The sequence below is a fragment of the Taudactylus pleione genome, unplaced genomic scaffold (assembly GCF_031769625.1).
Source record: "Taudactylus pleione unplaced genomic scaffold, aTauple2 ptg000250l, whole genome shotgun sequence".
NCBI lineage: Eukaryota > Metazoa > Chordata > Amphibia > Anura > Myobatrachidae > Taudactylus > Taudactylus pleione.
Window position 1 is genome coordinate 4,858,657 of NW_028284652.1, and position 21,169 is coordinate 4,879,825.

The following is a 21,169-nucleotide window of genomic DNA, read 5'->3' on the forward strand; positions in this document are numbered from 1 at the left end:
GTGTCATAAGTAAAGGGCCAGCTGGCTTGACCGTTAAAGGGTGCTGTAACCCCTAAAGTACACTCCAAACCAAATAACAAAATATTTTTTCTGTGTTTGTGAATTGTGTGCGCAGTAGCCGCACGTGCATCAACAAAGTAGTGCCAAGCGTGCGCCTGTGTCATAAGTAAAGGGCCGGCTGGCTTGACCGTTAAAGGGTGCTGTAACCCCCAAAGTACACTCCAAACCAAATAACATAATATTTTTTCTGTGTTTGTGAATTGTGTGCGCAGTAGCCACACGTGCATCAACAAAGTAGTGCCAAGCGTGCGCCTGTGTCATAAGTAAAGGGCCGGCTGGCTTGACCGTTAAAGGGTGCTGTAACCCCCAAAGTACACTCCAAACCAAATAACAAAATATTTTTTCTGTGTTTGTGAATTGTGTGCGCAGTAGCCGCACGTGCATCAACAAAGTAGTGCCAAGCGTGCGCCTGTGTCATAAGTAAAGGTCCGGCTGGCTTGACCGTTAAAGGGTGCTGTAACCCCCAAAGTACACTCCAAACCAAAAAAATATATATTTTCTGTGTTTGTGAATTGTGTTTGCAGTAGCCGCACGTGCATCAACAAAGTAATGCCAAGCGTGCGTCTGTGTCATAAGTAAAGGGCCGGCTGGCTTGACCGTTAAAGGGTGCTGTAACCCCCAAAGTACACTCCAAACCAAATAACAAAATATTTTTTCTGTGTTTGTGAATTGTGTGCGCAGTAGCCGCACGTGCATCAACAAAGTAGTGCCAAGCGTGCGCCTGTGTCATAAGTAAAGGGCCGGCTGGCTTGACCGTTAAAGGGTGCTGTAACCCCCAAAGTACACTCCAAACCAAATAGCAAAATATTTTTTCTGTGTTTGTGAATTGTGTGCGCAGTAGCCGCACGTGCATCAAAAAAGTAGTGCCAAGCGTGCGCCTGTGTCATAAGTAAAGGGCCGGCTGGCTTGACCGTTAAAGGGTGCTGTAACCCCCAAAGTACACTCCAAACCAAATAGCAAATTTTTTTTCTGTGTTTGTGAATTGTGTGCGCAGTAGCCGCACGTGCATCAACAAAGTAGTGCCAAGTGTGCGCCTGTGTCATAAGTAAAGGGCCAGCTGGCTTGACCATTAAAGGGTGCTGTAACCCCCAAAGTACACTCCAGTCCAAACCAAAAAAAAAATAATTTTCTGTGTTTGTGAATTGTGTGCGCAGTAGCCACACGTGCATCAACAAAGTAGTGCCAAGCGTGCGCCTGTGTCATAAGTAAAGGGCCGGCTGGCTTGACCGTTAAAGGGTGCTGTAACCCCTAAAGTATACTCCAAACCAAATAACAAAATATTTTTTCTGTGTTTGTGAATTGTGTGCGCAGTAGCCGCACGTGCATCAAGAAAGTAGTGCCAAGCGTGCGCCTGTGTCATAAGTAAAGGGCCGGCTGGCTTGACCGTTAAAGGGTGCTGTAACCCCCAAAGTACACTCCAAACCAAATAACAAAATATTTTTTCTGTGTTTGTGAATTGTGTGCGCAGTAGCCACACGTGCATCAACAAAGTAGTGCCAAGCGTGCGCCTGTGTCATAAGTAAAGGGCCGGCTGGCTTGACCGTTAAAGGGTGCTGTAACCCCCAAAGTACACTCCAAACCAAATAACAAAATATTTTTTCTGTGTTTGTGAATTGTGTGCGCAGTAGCCGCACGTGCATCAACAAAGTAGTGCCAAGCGTGCGCCTGTGTCATAAGTAAAGGTCCGGCTGGCTTGACCATTAAAGGGTGCTGTAACCCCCAAAGTACACTCCAAACCAAAAAAATATATATTTTCTGTGTTTGTGAATTGTGTGCGCAGTAGCCGCACGTGCATCAACAAAGTAATGCCAAGCGTGCGTCTGTGTCATAAGTAAAGGGCCAACTGGCTTGACCGTTAAAGGGTGCTGTAACCCCCAAAGTACACTCCAAACCAAATAACAAAATATTTTTTCTGTGTTTGTGAATTGTGTGCGCAGTAGCCGCACGTGCATCAACAAAGTAGTGCCAAGCGTGCGCCTGTGTCATAAGTAAAGAGCTGGCTGGCTTGACCGTTAAAGGGTGCTGTAACCCCCAAAGTACACTCCAAACCAAATAACAAAATATTTTTTCTGTGTTTGTGAATTGTGTGCGCAGTAGCCGCACGTGCATCAACAAAGTAGTGCCAAGCGTGCGCCTGTGTCTTAAGTAAAGGGCCGGCTGGCTTGACCGTTAAAGGGTGCTGTAACCCCCAAAGTACACTCCAAACCAAATAGCAAAATATTTTTTCTGTGTTTGTGAATTGTGTGCGCAGTATCCGCACGTGCATCAACAAAGTAGTGCCAAGTGTGCGCCTGTGTCATAAGTAAAGGGCCGGCTGGCTTGACCGTTAAAGGGTGCTGTAACCCCCAAAGTACACTCCAGTCCAAACCAAAAAAATAATAATTTTCTGTGTTTGTGAATTGTGTGCGCAGTAGCCACACGTGCATCAACAAAGTAGTGACAAGCGTGCGCCTGTGTCATAAGTAAAGGGCCGGCTGGCTTGACCGTTAAAGGGTGCTGTAACCCCTAAAGTACACTCCAAACCAAATAACAAAATATTTTTTCTGTGTTTGTGAATTGTGTGCGCAGTAGCCGCACGTGCATCAACAAAGTAGTGCCAAGCGTGCGCCTGTGTCATAAGTAAAGGGCCGGCTGGCTTGACCGTTAAAGGGTGCTGTAACCCCCAAAGTACACTCCAAACCAAATAACAAAATATTTTTTCTGTGTTTGTGAATTGTGTGCGCAGTAGCCACACGTGCATCAACAAAGTAGTGCCAAGCGTGCGCCTGTGTCATAAGTAAAGGGCCGGCTGGCTTGACCGTTAAAGGGTGCTGTAACCCGCAAAGTACACTCCAAACCAAATAACAAAATATTTTTTCTGTGTTTGTGAATTGTGTGCGCAGTAGCCGCACGTGCATCAACAAAGTAGTGCCAAGCGTGCGCCTGTGTCATAAGTAAAGGTCCGGCTGGCTTGACCGTTAAAGTGTGCTGTAACCCCCAAAGTACACTCCAAACCAAAAAAATATATATTTTCTGTGTTTGTGAATTGTGTGCGCAGTACCCGCTCGTGCATCAACAAAGTAATGCCAAGCGTGCGTCTGTGTCATAAGTAAAGGGCCGGCTGGCTTGACCGTTAAAGGGTGCTGTAGCCCCCAAAGTACACTCCAAACCAAATAACAAAATATTTTTTCTGTGTTTGTGAATTGTGTGCGCAGTAGCCGCACGTGCATCAACAAAGTAGTGCCAAGCGTGCGCCTGTGTCATAAGTAAAGGGCCGGCTGGCTTGACCGTTAAAGGGTGCTGTAACCCCCAAAGTACACTCCAAACCAAATAGCAAAATATTTTTTCTGTGTTTGTGAATTGTGTGCGCAGTAGCCGCACTTGCATCAACAAAGTAGTGCCAAGCGTGCGCCTGTGTCATAAGTAAAGGGCCGGCTGGCTTGACCGTTAAAGGGTGCTGTAACCCCCAAAGTACACTCCAAACCAAATAGCAAATTTTTTTTCTGTGTTTGTGAATTGTGTGCGCAGTAGCCGCTCGTGCATCAACAAAGTAGTGCCAAGTGTGCGCCTGTGTCATAAGTAAAGGGCCGGCTGGCTTGACCGTTAAAGGGTGCTGTAACCCCCAAAGTACACTCCAGTCCAAACCAAAAAAAAAATAATTTTCTGTGTTTGTGAATTGTGTGCGCAGTAGCCACACGTGCATCAACAAAGTAGTGCCAAGCGTGCGCCTGTGTCATAAGTAAAGGGCCGGCTGCCTTGACCGTTAAAGGGTGCTGTAACCCCTAAAGTACACTCCAAACCAAATAACAAAATATTTTTTCTGTGTTTGTGAATTGTGTGCGCAGTAGCCGCACGTGCATTAACAAAGTAGTGCCAAGCGTACGCCTGTGTCATAAGTAAAGGGCCGGCTGGCTTGACCATTAAAGGGTGCTGTAACCCCCAAAGTACACTCCAAACCAAATAACAAAATATTTTTTCTGTGTTTGTGAATTGTGTGCGCAGTAGCCGCACGTGCATCAACAAAGTAGTGCCAAGCGTGCGCCTGTGTCATAAGTAAAGGGCCGGCTGGCTTGACCGTTAAAGGGTGCTGTAACCCCCAAAGTACACTCCAAACCAAATAACAAAATATTTTTTCTGTGTTTGTGAATTGTATGTGCAGTAGCCGCACGTGCATCAACAAAGTAGTGCCAAGCGTGCGCCTGTGTCATAAGTAAAGGGCCGGCTGCTTGACCGTTAAAGGGTGCTGTAACCCCCAAAGTACACTCCAAACCAAATAGCAAAATATTTTTTCTGTGTTTGTGAATTGTGTGCGCAGTAGCCGCACGTGCATCAACAAAGTAGTGCCAAGCGTGCGCCTGTGTCATAAGTAAAGGGCTGGCTGGCTTGACCGTTAAAGGGTGCTGTAACCCCCAAAGTACACTCCAAACCAAATAGCAAAATATTTTTTCTGTGTTTGTGAATTGTGTGCGCAGTAGCCGCACGTGCATCAACAAAGTAGTGCCAAGCGTGGGCCTGTGTCATAAGTAAAGGGCCGGATGGCTTGACCGTTAAAGGGTGCTGTAACCCCCAAAGTACACTCCAGTCCAAACCAAAAAAATAATAATTTTCTGTGTTTGTGAATTGTGTGCGCAGTAGCCACACGTGCATCAACAAAGTAGTGCCAAGCGTGCGCCTGTGTCATAAGTAAAGGTCCGGCTGGCTTGACCGTTAAAGGGTGCTGTAACCCCTAAAGTACACTCCAAACCAAATAACAAAATATTTTTTCTGTGTTTGTGAATTGTGTGCGCAGTAGCCGCACGTGCATCAACAAAGTAGTGCCAAGCGTGCGCCTGTGTCATAAGTAAAGAGCTGGCTGGCTTGACCGTTAAAGGGTGCTGTAACCCCCAAAGTACACTCCAAACCAAATAACAAAATATTTTTTCTGTGTTTGTGAATTGTGTGCGCAGTAGCCGCACGTGCATCAACAAAGTAGTGCCAAGCGTGCGCCTGTGTCTTAAGTAAAGGGCCGGCTGGCTTGACCGTTAAAGGGTGCTGTAACCCCCAAAGTACACTCCAAACCAAATAGCAAAATATTTTTTCTGTGTTTGTGAATTGTGTGCGCAGTAGCCGCACGTGCATCAACAAAGTAGTGCCAAGTGTGCGCCTGTGTCATAAGTAAAGGGCCGGCTGGCTTGACCGTTAAAGGGTGCTGTAACCCCCAAAGTACACTCTAGTCCAAACCAAAAAAAAAATAATTTTCTGTGTTTGTGAATTGTGTGCGCAGTAGCCACACGTGCATCAACAAAGTAGTGCCAAGCGTGCGCCTGTGTCATAAGTAAAGGGCCGGCTGGCGTGACCGTTAAAGGGTGCTGTAACCCCTAAAGTACACTCCAAACCAAATAACAAAATATTTTTTCTGTGTTTGTGAATTGTGTGCGCAGTAGCCGCACGTGCATCAACAAAGTAGTGCCAAGCGTGCGCCTGTGTCATAAGTAAAGGGCCGGCTGTCTTGACCGTTAAAGGGTGCTGTAACCCCCAAAGTACACTCCAAACCAAATAACAAAATATTTTTTCTGTGTTTGTGAATTGTGTGCGCAGTAGCCACACGTGCATCAACAAAGTAGTGCCAAGCGTGCGCCTGTGTCATAAGTAAAGGGCCGGCTGGCTTGACCGTTAAAGGGTGCTGTAACCCCCAAAGTACACTCCAAACCAAATAACAAAATATTTTTTCTGTGTTTGTGAATTGTTTGCGCAGTAGCCGCACGTGCATCAACAAAGTAGTGCCAAGCGTGCGCCTGTGTCATAAGTAAAGGTCCGGCTGGCTTGACCGTTAAAGGGTGCTGTAACCCCCAAAGTACACTCCAAAGCAAAAAAATATATATTTTCTGTGTTTGTGAATTGTGTGCGCAGTAGCCGCACGTGCATCAACAAAGTAATGCCAAGCGTGTGTCTGTGTCATAAGTAAAGGGCCGGCTGGCTTGACCGTTAAAGGGTGCTGTAACCCCCAAAGTACACTCCTAACCAAATAACAAAATATTTTTTCTGTGTTTGTGAATTGTGTGCGCAGTAGCCGCACGTGCATCAACAAAGTAGTGCCAAGCGTGCGCCTGTGTCATAAGTAAAGGGCCGGCTGGCTTGACCGTTAAAGGGTGCTGTAACCCCCAAAGTACACTCCAAACCAAATAGCAAAATATTTTTTCTGTGTTTGTGAATTGTGTGCGCAGTAGCCGCATGTGCATCAACAAAGTAGTGCCAAGCGTGCGCCTGTGTCATAAGTAAAGGGCCGGCTGGCTTGACCGTTAAAGGGTGCTGTAACCCCCAAAGTACACTCCAAACCAAATAGCAAATTTTTTTTCTGTGTTTGTGAATTGTGTGCGCAGTAGCCGCACGTGCATCAACAAAGTAGTGCCAAGTGTGCGCCTGTGTCATAAGTAAAGGGCCGGCTGGCTTGACCGTTAAAGGGTGCTGTAACCCCCAAAGTACACTCCAGTCCAAACCAAAAAAAATATAATTTTCTGTGTTTGTGAATTGTGTGCGCAGTAGCCACACGTGCATCAACAAAGTAGTGCCAAGCGTGCGCCTGTGTCATAAGTAAAGGGCCGGCTGGCTTGACCGTTAAAGGGTGCTGTAACCCCTAAAGTACACTCCAAACCAAATAACAAAATATTTTTTCTGTGTTTGTGAATTGTGTGCGCAGTAGCCGCACGTGCATCAACAAAGTAGTGCCAAGCGTGCGCCTGTGTCATAAGTAAAGGGTCGGCTGGCTTGACCGTTAAAGGGTGCTGTAACCCCCAAAGTACACTTCAAACCAAAAAAAAAAATATTTTCTGTGTTTGTGAATTGTGTGCGCAGTAGCCGCACATGCATCAACAAAGTAGAGCCAAGCGTGCGTCTGTGTCATAAGTAAAGGGCCGGCTGGCTTGACCGTTAAAGGGTGCTGTAACCCCCAAAGTACACTCCAAACCAAATAACAAAATATTTTTTCTGTTTTTGTGAATTGTGTGCGCAGTAGCCGCACGTGCATCAACAAAGTAGTGCCAAGCGTGCGCCTGTGTCATAAGTAAAGGGCCAGCTGGCTTGACCGTTAAAGGGTGCTGTAACCCCGAAAGTACACTCCAGTCCAAACCAAAAAAAAAAATTATTTTCTGTGTTTGTGAATTGTGTGCGCAGTAGCCGCACGTGCATCAACAAAGTAGTGCCAAGCGTGCGCCTGTGTCATAAGTAAAGGGCCGGCAGGCTTGACCGTTAAAGGGTGCTGTAACCCCCAATGTAACACTCCAAACCAAATAACAAAATATTTTTTTTGTGTTTGTGAATTATGTACGCAGTAGCCGCACGTGCATCAACAAAGTAGTGCCAAGCGTGCGCCTGTGTCATAAGTAAAGGGCCAGCTGGCTTGACCGTTAAAGGGTGCTGTAACCCCCAAAGTACACTCCAAACCAAATAACAAAATATTTTTTCTGTGTTTGTGAATTGTGTGCGCAGTAGCTGCACGTGCATCAACAAAGTAGTGCCAAGTGTGCGCCTGTGTCATAAGTAAAGGGCCGGCTGGCTTGACCGTTAAAGGGTGCTGTAACCCCCAAAGTACACTCCAAACCAAATAACAAAATATTTTTTCTGTGTTTGTGAATTGTGTGCGCAGTAGCCGCATGTGTATCAACAAAGTAGTGCCAAGCGTGCGCCTGTGTCATAAGTAAAGGGCCGGCTGGCTTGACCGTTAAAGGGTGCTGTAACCCCCAAAGTACACTCCAAACCAAATAACAAAATATTTTTTCTGTGTTTGTGAATTGTGTTCGCAGTAGCCGCACGTGCATCAACAAAGTAGTGCCAAGCGTGCGCCTGTGTCATAAGTAAAGGGCCGGCTGGCTTGACCGTTAAAGGGTGCTGTAACCCTCAAAGTACACTCCAGTCCAAGCCAAAAAAAAAAATATTTTCTGTGTTTGTGAATTGTGTGCGCAGTAGCCGCACGTGCATCAACAAAGTAGTGCCAAGCGTGCGCCTGTGTCATAAGTAAAGGGCCGGCTGGCTTGACCGTTAAAGGGTGCTGTAACCCCCAAAGTACACTCCAAACCAAAAAAATATATATTTTCTGTGTTTGTGAATTGTGTGCGCAGTAGCCGCACGTGCATCAACAAAGTAGTGCCAAGCGTGCGTCTGTATCATAAGTAAAGGGCCGGCTGGCTTGACCATTAAAGGGTGCTGTAACCCCAAAAGTACACTCCAAACCAAATAACAAAATATTTTTTCTGTGTTTGTGAATTGTGTGCGCAGTAGCCGCACGTGCATCAACAAAGTAGTGCCAAGCGTGCGCCTGTGTCATAAGTAAATGGCCGGCTGGTTTGACCGTTAAAGGGTGCTGTAACCCCCAAAGTACACTCCAAATCAAATAACAAAATATTTTTTCTGTGTTTGTGAATTGTGTGCGCAGTAGCCGCACGTGCATCAACAAAGTAGTGCCAAGCGTGCGCCTGTGTCATAAGTAAAGGGCCGGCTGGCTTGACCGTTAAAGGGTGCTGTAACTCCCAAAGTACACTCCAGTCCAAACCAAAAAAAAAATGATTTTCTGTGTTTGTGAATTGTGTGCGCAGTAGCCGCACGTGCATCAACAAAGTAGTGCCAAGCGTGCGCCTGTGTCATAAGTAAAGGGCCGGCTGGCTTGACCGTTAAAGGGTGCTGTAACCCCCAAAGTACACTCCAAACCAAATAACAAAATATTTTTTCTGTGTTTGTGAATTGTGTGCGCAGTAGCCGCACGTGCATCAACAAAGTAGTGCCAAGCGTGCGCCTGTGTCATAAGTAAAGGGCCGGCTGGCTTGACCGTTAAAGGGTGCTGTAACCCCCAAAGTACACTCCAAACCAAATAACAAAATATTTTTTCTGTGTTTGTGAATTGTGTGCGCAGTAGCCGCACGTGCATCAACAAAGTAGTGCCAAGCGTGCGCCTGTGTCATAAGTAAAGGGCCGGCTGGCTTGACCGTTAAAGGGTGCTGTAACCCCCAAAGTACACTCCAAACCAAATAACAAAATATTTTTTCTGTGTTTGTGAATTGTGTGCGCAGTAGCCGCACGTGCATCAACAAAGTAGTGCCAAGCGTGCGCCTGTGTCATAAGTAAAGGGCCGGCTGGCTTGACCGTTAAAGGGTGCTGTAACCCCCAAAGTACACTCCAAACCAAATAAGAAAATATTTTTTCTGTGTTTGTGAATTGTGTGTGCAGTAGCCGCACGTGCATCAACAAAGTAGTGCCAAACGTGCGCCTGTGTCATAAGTAAAGGGCCGGCTGGCTTGACCATTAAAGGGTGCTGTAACCCCCAAAGTACACTCCAAACCAAATAGCAAAATATTTTTTCTGTGTTTGTGAATTGTGTGCGCAGTAGCCGCACGTGCATCAACAAAGTAGTGCCAAGCGTGCGCCTGTGTCATAAGTAAAGGGCCGGCTAGCTTGACCGTTAAAGGGTGCTGTAACCCCCAAAGTACACTCCAGTCCAAACCAAAAAAAAAATTATTTTCTGTGTTTGTGAATTGTGTGCGCAGTAGCCGCACGTGCATCAATAAAGTAGTGCCAAGCGTGCGCCTGTGTCATAAGTAAAGGGCCGGCTGGCTTGACCATTAAAGGGTGCTGTAACCCCTAAAGTACACTCCAAACCAAATAACAAAATATTTTTTCTGTGTTTGTGAATTGTGTGCGCAGTAGCCGCACGTGCATCAACAAAGTAGTGCCAAGCGTGCGCCTGTGTCATAAGTAAAGGGCCAGCTGGCTTGACCGTTAAAGGGTGCTGTAACCCCCAAAGTATACTGCAAACCAAATAACAAAATATTTTTTCTGTGTTTGTGAATTGTGTGCGCAGTTGCCGCACGTGCATCAACAAAGTAGTGCCAAGCGTGCGCCTGTGTCATAAGTAAAGGGCCGGCTGGCTTGACCGTTAAAGGGTGCTGTAACCCCCAAAGTACACTCCAAACCAAATAACAAAATATTTTTTCTGTGTTTGTGAATTGTGTGCGCAGTAGCCGCACGTGCATCAACAAAGTAGTGCCAAGCGTGCGCCTGTGTCATAAGTAAAGGTCCGGCTGTCTTGACCGTTAAAGGGTGCTGTAACCCCCAAAGTACACTCCAAACCAAAAAAATATATATTTTCTGTGTTTGTGAATTGTGTGCGCAGTAGCCGCACGTGCATCAACAAAGTAGTGCCAAGCGTGCGTCTGTGTCATAAGTAAAGGGCCGGCTGGCTTGACCGATAAAGGGTGCTGTAACCCCCAAAGTACACTCCAAACCAAATAACAAAATATTTTTTCTGTGTTTGTGAATTGTGTGCGCAGTAGCCGCATGTGTATCAACAAAGTAGTGCCAAGCGTGCGCCTGTGTCATAAGTAAAGGGCCGGCTGGCTTGACCGTTAAAGGGTGCTGTAACCCCCAAAGTACACTCCAAACCAAATAACAAAATATTTTTTCTGTGTTTGTGAATTGTGTTCGCAGTAGCCGCACGTGCATCAACAAAGTAGTGCCAAGCGTGCGCCTGTGTCATAAGTAAAGGGCCGGCTGGCTTGACCGTTAAAGGGTGCTGTAACCCCCAAAGTACACTCCAGTCCAAGCCAAAAAAAAAAATATTTTCTGTGTTTGTGAATTGTGTGCGCAGTAGCCGCACGTGCATCAACAAAGTAGTGCCAAGCGTGCGCCTGTGTCATAAGTAAAGGGCCGGCTGGCTTGACCGTTAAAGGGTGCTGTAACCCCCAAAGTACACTCCAAACCAAAAAAATATATATTTTCTGTGTTTGTGAATTGTGTGCGCAGTAGCCGCACGTGCATCAACAAAGTAGTGCCAAGCGTGCGTCTGTATCATAAGTAAAGGGCCGGCTGGCTTGACCGTTAAAGGGTGCTGTAACCCCAAAAGTACACTCCAAACCAAATAACAAAATATTTTTTCTGTGTTTGTGAATTGTGTGCGCAGTAGCCGCACGTGCATCAACAAAGTAGTGCCAAGCGTGCGCCTGTGTCATAAGTAAATGGCCGGCTGGTTTGACCGTTAAAGGGTGCTGTAACCCCCAAAGTACACTCCAAACCAAATAACAAAATATTTTTTCTGTGTTTGTGAATTGTGTGCGCAGTAGCCGCACGTGCATCAACAAAGTAGTGCCAAGCGTGCGCCTGTGTCATAAGTAAAGGGCCGGCTGGCTTGACCGTTAAAGGGTGCTGTAACCCCCAAAGTACACTCCAGTCCAAACCAAAAAAAAAATTATTTTCTGTGTTTGTGAATTGTGTGCGCAGTAGCCGCACGTGCATCAACAAAGTAGTGCTAAGCGTGCGCCTGTGTCATAAGTAAAGGGCCGGCTGGCTTGACCATTAAAGGGTGCTGTAACCCCCAAAGTACACTCCAAACCAAATAACAAAATATTTTTTCTGTGTTTGTGAATTGTGTGCGCAGTAGCCGCACGTGCATCAACAAAGTAGTGCCAAGCGTGCGCCTGTGTCATAAGTAAAGGGCCGGCTGGCTTGACCGTTAAAGGGTGCTGTAACCCCCAAAGTACACTCCAAACCAAATAACAAAATATTTTTTCTGTGTTTGTGAATTGTGTGCGCAGTAGCCGCACGTGCATCAACAAAGTAGTGCCAAGCGTGCGTCTGTATCATAAGTAAAGGGCCGGCTGGCTTGACCGTTAAAGGGTGCTGTAACCCCAAAAGTACACTCCAAACCAAATAACAAAATATTTTTTCTGTGTTTGTGAATTGTGTGCGCAGTAGCCGCACGTGCATCAACAAAGTAGTGCCAAGCGTGCGCCTGTGTCATAAGTAAATGGCCGGCTGGTTTGACCGTTAAAGGGTGCTGTAACCCCCAAAGTACACTCCAAATCAAATAACAAAATATTTTTTCTGTGTTTGTGAATTGTGTGCGCAGTAGCCGCACGTGCATCAACAAAGTAGTGCCAAGCGTGCGCCTGTGTCATAAGTAAAGGGCCGGCTGGCTTGACCGTTAAAGGGTGCTGTAACTCCCAAAGTACACTCCAGTCCAAACCAAAAAAAAAATTATTTTCTGTGTTTGTGAATTGTGTGCGCAGTAGCCGCACGTGCATCAACAAAGTAGTGCCAAGCGTGCGCCTGTGTCATAAGTAAAGGGCCGGCTGGCTTGACCGTTAAAGGGTGCTGTAACCCCCAAAGTACACTCCAAACCAAATAACAAAATATTTTTTCTGTGTTTGTGAATTGTGTGCGCAGTAGCCGCACGTGCATCAACAAAGTAGTGCCAAGCGTGCGCCTGTGTCATAAGTAAAGGGCTGGCTGGCTTGACCGTTAAAGGGTGCTGTAACCCCCAAAGTACACTCCAAACCAAATAACAAAATATTTTTTCTGTGTTTGTGAATTGTGTTCGCAGTAGCCGCACGTGCATCAACAAAGTAGTGCCAAGCGTGCGCCTGTGTCATAAGTAAAGGGCCGGCTGGCTTGACCGTTAAAGGGTGCTGTAACCCCCAAAGTACACTCCAGTCCAAGCCAAAAAAAAAAATATTTTCTGTGTTTGTGAATTGTGTGCGCAGTAGCCGCACGTGCATCAACAAAGTAGTGCCAAGCGTGCGCCTGTGTCATAAGTAAAGGGCCGGCTGGCTTGACCGTTAAAGGGTGCTGTAACCCCCAAAGTACACTCCAAACCAAAAAAATATATATTTTCTGTGTTTGTGAATTGTGTGCGCAGTAGCCGCACGTGCATCAACAAAGTAGTGCCAAGCGTGCGTCTGTATCATAAGTAAAGGGCCGGCTGGCTTGACCGTTAAAGGGTGCTGTAACCCCAAAAGTACACTCCAAACCAAATAACAAAATATTTTTTCTGTGTTTGTGAATTGTGTGCGCAGTAGCCGCACGTGCATCAACAAAGTAGTGCCAAGCGTGCGCCTGTGTCATAAGTAAATGGCCGGCTGGTTTGACCGTTAAAGGGTGCTGTAACCCCCAAAGTACACTCCAAACCAAATAACAAAATATTTTTTCTGTGTTTGTGAATTGTGTGCGCAGTAGCCGCACGTGCATCAACAAAGTAGTGCCAAGCGTGCGCCTGTGTCATAAGTAAAGGGCCGGCTGGCTTGACCGTTAAAGGGTGCTGTAACCCCCAAAGTACACTCCAGTCCAAACCAAAAAAAAAATTATTTTCTGTGTTTGTGAATTGTGTGCGCAGTAGCCGCACGTGCATCAACAAAGTAGTGCTAAGCGTGCGCCTGTGTCATAAGTAAAGGGCCGGCTGGCTTGACCGTTAAAGGGTGCTGTAACCCCCAAAGTACACTCCAAACCAAATAACAAAATATTTTTTCTGTGTTTGTGAATTGTGTGCGCAGTAGCCGCACGTGCATCAACAAAGTAGTGCCAAGCGTGCGCCTGTGTCATAAGTAAAGGGCCGGCTGGCTTGACCGTTAAAGGGTGCTGTAACCCCCAAAGTACACTCCAAACCAAATAACAAAATATTTTTTCTGTGTTTGTGAATTGTGTGCGCAGTAGCCGCACGTGCATCAACAAAGTAGTGCCAAGCGTGCGCCTGTGTCATAAGTAAAGGGCCGGCTGGCTTGACCGTTAAAGGGTGCTGTAACCCCAAAAGTACACTCCAAACCAAATAACAAAATATTTTTTCTGTGTTTGTGAATTGTGTGCGCAGTAGCCGCACGTGCATCAACAAAGTAGTGCCAAGCGTGCGCCTGTGTCATAAGTAAAGGGCCGGCTGGCTTGACCGTTAAAGGGTGCTGTAACCCCCAAAGTACACTCCAAACCAAATAACAAAATATTTTTTCTGTGTTTGTGAATTGTGTGTGCAGTAGCCGCACGTGCATCAACAAAGTAGTGCCAAGCGTGCGCCTGTGTCATAAGTAAAGGGCCGGCTGGCTTGACCATTAAAGGGTGCTGTAACCCCCAAAGTACACTCCAAACCAAATAGCAAAATATTTTTTCTGTGTTTGTGAATTGTGTGCGCAGTAGCCGCACGTGCATCAACAAAGTAGTGCCAAGCGTGCGCCTGTGTCATAAGTAAAGGGCCGGCTAGCTTGACCGTTAAAGGGTGCTGTAACCCCCAAAGTACACTCCAGTCCAAACCAAAAATAAAATTATTTTCTGTGTTTGTGAATTGTGTGCGCAGTAGCCGCACGTGCATCAACAAAGTAGTGCCAAACGTGCGCCTGTGTCATAAGTAAAGGGCCGGCTGGCTTGACCGTTAAAGGGTGCTGTAACCCCCAAAGTACACTCCAAACCAAATAACAAAATATTTTTTCTGTGTTTGTGAATTGTGTGCGCAGTAGCCGCACGTGCATCAACAAAGTAGTGCCAAGCGTGCGCCTGTGTCATAAGTAAAGGGCCGGCTGGCTTGACCGTTAAAGGGTGCTGTAACCCCCAAAGTACACTCCAAACCAAATAACAAAATATTTTTTCTGTGTTTGTGAATTGTGTGCGCAGTAGCCGCACGTGCATCAACAAAGTAGTGCCAAGCGTGCGCCTGTGTCATAAGTAAAGGGCCGGCTGGCTTGACCGTTAAAGGGTACTGTAACCCCCAAAGTACACTCCAAACCAAATAACAAAATATTTTTTCTGTGTTTGTGAATTGTGTGCGCAGTAGCCGCACGTGCATCAACAAAGTAGTGCCAAGCGTGCGCCTGTGTCATAAGTAAAGGCCCGGCTGGCTTGACCGTTAAAGGGTGCTGTAACCCCCAAAGTACACTCCAAACCAAATAACAAAATATTTTTTCTGTGTTTGTGAATTGTGTGTGCAGTAGCCGCACGTGCATCAACAAAGTAGTGCCAAGCGTGCGCCTGTGTCATAAGTAAAGGGCCGGCTGGCTTGACCATTAAAGGGTGCTGTAACCCCCAAAGTACACTCCAAACCAAATAGCAAAATATTTTTTCTGTGTTTGTGAATTGTGTGCGCAGTAGCCGCACGTGCATCAACAAAGTAGTGCCAAGCGTGCGCCTGTGCCATAAGTAAAGGGCCGGCTAGCTTGACCGTTAAAGGGTGCTGTAACCCCCAAAGTACACTCCAGTCCAAACCAAAAAAAAAATTATTTTCTGTGTTTGTGAATTGTGTGCGCAGTAGCCGCACGTGCATCAACAAAGTAGAGCCAAGCGTGCGCCTGTGTCATAAGTAAAGGGCCAGCTGGCTTGACCGTTAAAGGGTGCTGTAACCCCTAAAGTACACTCCAAACCAAATAACAAAATATTTTTTCTGTGTTTGTGAATTGTGTGCGCAGTAGCCGCACGTGCATCAACAAAGTAGTGCCAAGCGTGCGCCTGTGTCATAAGTAAAGGGCCAGCTGGCTTGACCGTTAAAGGGTGCTGTAACCGCCAAAGTATACTGCAAACCAAATAACAAAATATTTTTTCTGTGTTTGTGAATTGTGTGCGCAGTTGCCGCACGTGCATCAACAAAGTAGTGCCAAGCGTGCGCCTGTGTCATAAGTAAAGGGCCGGCTGGCTTGACCGTTAAAGGGTGCTGTAACCCCCAAAGTACACTCCAAACCAAATAACAAAATATTTTTTCTGTGTTTGTGAATTGTGTGCGCAGTAGCCGCACGTGCATCAGCAAAGTAGTGCCAAGCGTGCGCCTGTGTCATAAGTAAAGGTCCGGCTGGCTTGACCGTTAAAGGGTGCTGTAACCCCCAAAGTACACTCCAAACCAAAAAAATATATATTTTCTGTGTTTGTGAATTGTGTGCGCAGTAGCCGCACGTGCATCAACAAAGTAGTGCCAAGCGTGCGTCTGTGTCATAAGTAAAGGGCCGGCTGGCTTGACCGATAAAGGGTGCTGTAACCCCCAAAGTACACTCCAAACCAAATAACAAAATATTTTTTCTGTGTTTGTGAATTGTGTGCGCAGTAGCCGCACGTGCATCAACAAAGTAGTGCCAAGCGTGCGCCTGTGTCATAAGTAAAGGGCCGGCTGGCTTGACCATTAAAGGGTGCTGTAACCCCCAAAGTACACTCCAGTCCAAACCAAAAAAAAAAATTATTTTCTGTGTTTGTGAATTGTGTGCGCAGTAGCCGCACGTGCATCAACAAAGTAGTGCCAAGCGTGCGCCTGTGTCATAAGTAAAGGGCCGGCAGCCTTGACCGTTAAAGGGTGCTGTAACCCCCAATGTAACACTCCAAAACAAATAACAAAATATTTTTTCTGTGTTTGTGAATTGTGTGCGCAGTAGCAGCACGTGCATCAACAAAGTAGTGCCAAGCGTGCGCCTGTGTCATAAATAAAGGGCCAGCTGGCTTGACCGTTAAAGGGTGCTGTAACCCCCAAAGTATACTGCAAACCAAATAACAAAATATTTTTTCTGTGTTTGTGAATTGTGTGCGCAGTTGCCGCACGTGCATCAACAAAGTAGTGCCAAGCGTGCGCCTGTGTCATAAGTAAAGGGCCGGCTGGCTTGACCGTTAAAGGGTGCTGTAACCCCCAAAGTACACTCCAAACCAAATAACAAAATATTTTTTCTGTGTTTGTGAATTGTGTGCGCAGTAGCCGCACGTGCATCAACAAAGTAGTGCCAAGCGTGCGCCTGTGTCATAAGTAAAGGTCCGGCTGTCTTGACCGTTAAAGGGTGCTGTAACCCCCAAAGTACACTCCAAACCAAAAAAATATATATTTTCTGTGTTTGTGAATTGTGTGCGCAGTAGCCGCACGTGCATCAACAAAGTAGTGCCAAGCGTGCGTCTGTGTCATAAGTAAAGGGCCGGCTGGCTTGACCGATAAAGGGTGCTGTAACCCCCAAAGTACACTCCAAACCAAATAACAAAATATTTTTTCTGTGTTTGTGAATTGTGTGCGCAGTAGCCGCATGTGTATCAACAAAGTAGTGCCAAGCGTGCGCCTGTGTCATAAGTAAAGGGCCCGCTGGCTTGACCGTTAAAGGGTGCTGTAACCCCCAAAGTACACTCCAAACCAAATAACAAAATATTTTTTCTGTGTTTGTGAATTGTGTTCGCAGTAGCCGCACGTGCATCAACAAAGTAGTGCCAAGCGTGCGCCTGTGTCATAAGTAAAGGGCCGGCTGGCTTGACCGTTAAAGGGTGCTGTAACCCCCAAAGTACACTCCAGTCCAAGCCAAAAAAAAAAATATTTTCTGTGTTTGTGAATTGTGTGCGCAGTAGCCGCACGTGCATCAACAAAGTAGTGCCAAGCGTGCGCCTGTGTCATAAGTAAAGGGCCGGCTGGCTTGACCGTTAAAGGGTGCTGTAACCCCCAAAGTACACTCCAAACCAAAAAAATATATATTTTCTGTGTTTGTGAATTGTGTGCGCAGTAGCCGCACGTGCATCAACAAAGTAGTGCCAAGCGTGCGTCTGTATCATAAGTAAAGGGCCGGCTGGCTTGACCGTTAAAGGGTGCTGTAACCCCAAAAGTACACTCCAAACCAAATAACAAAATATTTTTTCTGTGTTTGTGAATTGTGTGCGCAGTAGCCGCACGTGCATCAACAAAGTAGTGCCAAGCGTGCGTCTGTGTCATAAGTAAATGGCCGGCTGGTTTGACCGTTAAAGGGTGCTGTAACCCCCAAAGTACACTCCAAACCAAATAACAAAATATTTTTTCTGTGTTTGTGAATTGTGTGCGCAGTAGCCGCACGTGCATCAACAAAGTAGTGCCAAGCGTGCGCCTGTGTCATAAGTAAAGGGCCGGCTGGCTTGACCGTTAAAGGGTGCTGTAACCCCCAAAGTACACTCCAGTCCAAACCAAAAAAAAAATTATTTTCTGTGTTTGTGAATTGTGTGCGCAGTAGCCGCACGTGCATCAACAAAGTAGTGCCAAGCGTGCGCCTGTGTCATAAGTAAAGGGCCGGCTGGCTTGACTGTTAAAGGGTGCTGTAAACCCCAAAGTACACTCCAAACCAAATAACAAAATATTTTTTCTGTGTTTGTGAATTGTGTGCGCAGTAGCCGCACGTGCATCAACAAAGTAGTGCCAAGCGTGCGCCTGTGTCATAAGTAAAGGGCCGGCTGGCTTGACCGTTAAAGGGTGCTGTAACCCCCAAAGTACACTCCAAACCAAATAACAAAATATTTTTTCTGTGTTTGTGAATTGTGTGCGCAGTAGCCGCACGTGCATCAACAAAGTAGTGCCAAGCGTGCGCCTGTGTCATAAGTAAAGGGCCGGCTGGCTTGACCGTTAAAGGGTGCTGTAACCCCCAAAGTACACTCCAAACCAAATAACAAAATATTTTTTCTGTGTTTGTGAATTGTGTGCGCAGTAGCCGCACGTGCATCAACAAAGTAGTGCCAAGCGTGCGCCTGTGTCATAAGTAAAGGCCCGGCTGGCTTGACCGTTAAAGGGTGCTGTAACCCCCAAAGTACACTCCAAACCAAATAACAAAATATTTTTTCTGTGTTTGTGAATTGTGTGTGCAGTAGCCGCACGTGCATCAACAAAGTAGTGCCAAGCGTGCGCCTGTGTCATAAGTAAAGGGCCGGCTGGCTTGACCATTAAAGGGTGCTGTAACCCCCAAAGTACACTCCAAACCAAATAGCAAAATATTTTTTATGTGTTTGTGAATTGTGTGCGCAGTAGCCGCACGTGCATCAACAAAGTAGTGCCAAGCGTGCGCCTGTGTCATAAGTAAAGGGCCGGCTAGCTTGACCGTTAAAGGGTGCTGTAACCCCCAAAGTACACTCCAGTCCAAACCAAAAAAAAAAATATTTTCTGTGTTTGTGAATTGTGTGCGCAGTAGCCGCACGTGCATCAACAAAGTAGTGCCAAACGTGCGCCTGTGTCATAAGTAAAGGGCCGGCTGGCTTGACCGTTAAAGGGTGCTGTAACCCCCAAAGTACACTCCAAACCAAATAACAAAATATTTTTTCTGTGTTTGTGAATTGTGTGCGCAGTAGCCGCACGTGCATCAACAAAGTAGTGCCAAGCGTGCGCCTGTGTCATAAGTAAAGGGCCGGCTGGCTTGACCGTTAAAGGGTGCTGTAACCCCCAAAGTACACTCCAAACCAAATAACAAAATATTTTTTCTGTGTTTGTGAATTGTGTGCGCAGTAGCCGCACGTGCATCAACAAAGTAGTGCCAAGCGTGCGCCTGTGTCATAAGTAAAGGGCCGGCTGGCTTGACCGTTAAAGGGTGCTGTAACCCCCAAAGTACACTCCAAACCAAATAACAAAATATTTTTTCTGTGTTTGTGAATTGTGTGCGCAGTAGCCGCACGTGCATCAACAAAGTAGTGCCAAGCGTGCGCCTGTGTCATAAGTAAAGGCCCGGCTGGCTTGACCGTTAAAGGGTGCTGTAACCCCCAAAGTACACTCCAAACCAAATAACAAAATATTTTTTCTGTGTTTGTGAATTGTGTGTGCAGTAGCCGCACGTGCATCAACAAAGTAGTGCCAAGCGTGCGCCTGTGTCATAAGTAAAGGGCCGGCTGGCTTGACCATTAAAGGGTGCTGTAACCCCCAAAGTACACTCCAAACCAAATAGCAAAATATTTTTTCTGTGTTTGTGAATTGTGTGCGCAGTAGCCGCACGTGCATCAACAAAGTAGTGCCAAGCGTGCGCCTGTGTCATAAGTAAAGGGCCGGCTAGCTTGACCGTTAAAGGGTGCTGTAACCCCCAAAGTACACTCCAGTCCAAACCAAAAAAAAAATTATTTTCTGTGTTTGTGAATTGTGTGCGCAGTAGCCGCACGTGCATCAACAAAGTAGAGCCAAGCGTGCGCCTGTGTCATAAGTAAAGGGCCAGCTGGCTTGACCGTTAAAGGGTGCTGTAACCCCTAAAGTACACTCCAAACCAAATAACAAAATATTTTTTCTGTGTTTGTGAATTGTGTGCGCAGTAGCCGCACGTGCATCAACAAAGTAGTGCCAAGCGTGCGCCTGTGTCATAAGTAAAGGGCCAGCTGGCTTGACCGTTAAAGGGTGCTGTAACCCCCAAAGTATACTGCAAACCAAATAACAAAATATTTTTTCTGTGTTTGTGAATTGTGTGCGCAGTTGCCGCACGTGCATCAACAAAGTAGTGCCAAGCGTGCGCCTGTGTCATAAGTAAAGGGCCGGCTGGCTTGACCGTTAAAGGGTGCTGTAACCCCCAAAGTACACTCCAAACCAAATAACAAAATATTTTTTCTGTGTTTGTGAATTGTGTGCGCAGTAGCCGCACGTGCATCAACAAAGTAGTGCCAAGCGTGCGCCTGTGTCATAAGTAAAGGTCCGGCTGGCTTGACCGTTAAAGGGTGCTGTAACCCCCAAAGTACACTCCAAACCAAAAAAATATATATTTTCTGTGTTTGTGAATTGTGTGCGCAGTAGCCGCACGTGCATCAACAAAGTAGTGCCAAGCGTGCGTCTGTGTCATAAGTAAAGGGCCGGCTGGCTTGACCGATAAAGGGTGCTGTAACCCCCAAAGTACACTCCAAACCAAATAACAAAATATTTTTTCTGTGTTTGTGAATTGTGTGCGCAGTAGCCGCACGTGCATCAACAAAGTAGTGCCAAGCGTGCGCCTGTGTCATAAGTAAAGGGCCGGCTGGCTTGACCGTTAAAGGGTGCTGTAACCCCCAAAGTACACTCCAGTCCAAACCAAAAAAAAAATTATTTTCTGTGTTTGTGAATTGTGTGCGCAGTAGCCGCACGTGCATCAACAAAGTAGAGCCAAGCGTGCGCCTGTGTCATAAGTAAAGGGCCAGCTGGCTTGACCGTTAAAGGGTGCTGTAACCCCTAAAGTACACTCCAAACCAAATAACAAAATATTTTTTCTGTGTTTGTGAATTGTGTGCGCAGTAGCCGCACGTGCATCAACAAAGTAGTGCCAAGCGTGCGCCTGTGTCATAAGTAAAGGGCCAGCTGGCTTGACCGTTAAAGGGTGCTGTAACCCCCAAAGTATACTGCAAACCAAATAACAAAATATTTTTTCTGTGTTTGTGAATTGTGTGCGCAGTTGCCGCACGTGCATCAACAAAGTAGTGCCAAGCGTGCGCCTGTGTCATAAGTAAAGGGCCGGCTGGCTTGACCGTTAAAGGGTGCTGTAACCCCCAAAGTACACTCCAAACCAAATAACAAAATATTTTTTCTGTGTTTGTGAATTGTGTGCGCAGTAGCCGCACGTGCATCAACAAAGTAGTGCCAAGCGTGCGCCTGTGTCATAAGTAAAGGTCCGGCTGGCTTGACCGTTAAAGGGTGCTGTAACCCCCAAAGTACACTCCAAACCAAAAAAATATATATTTT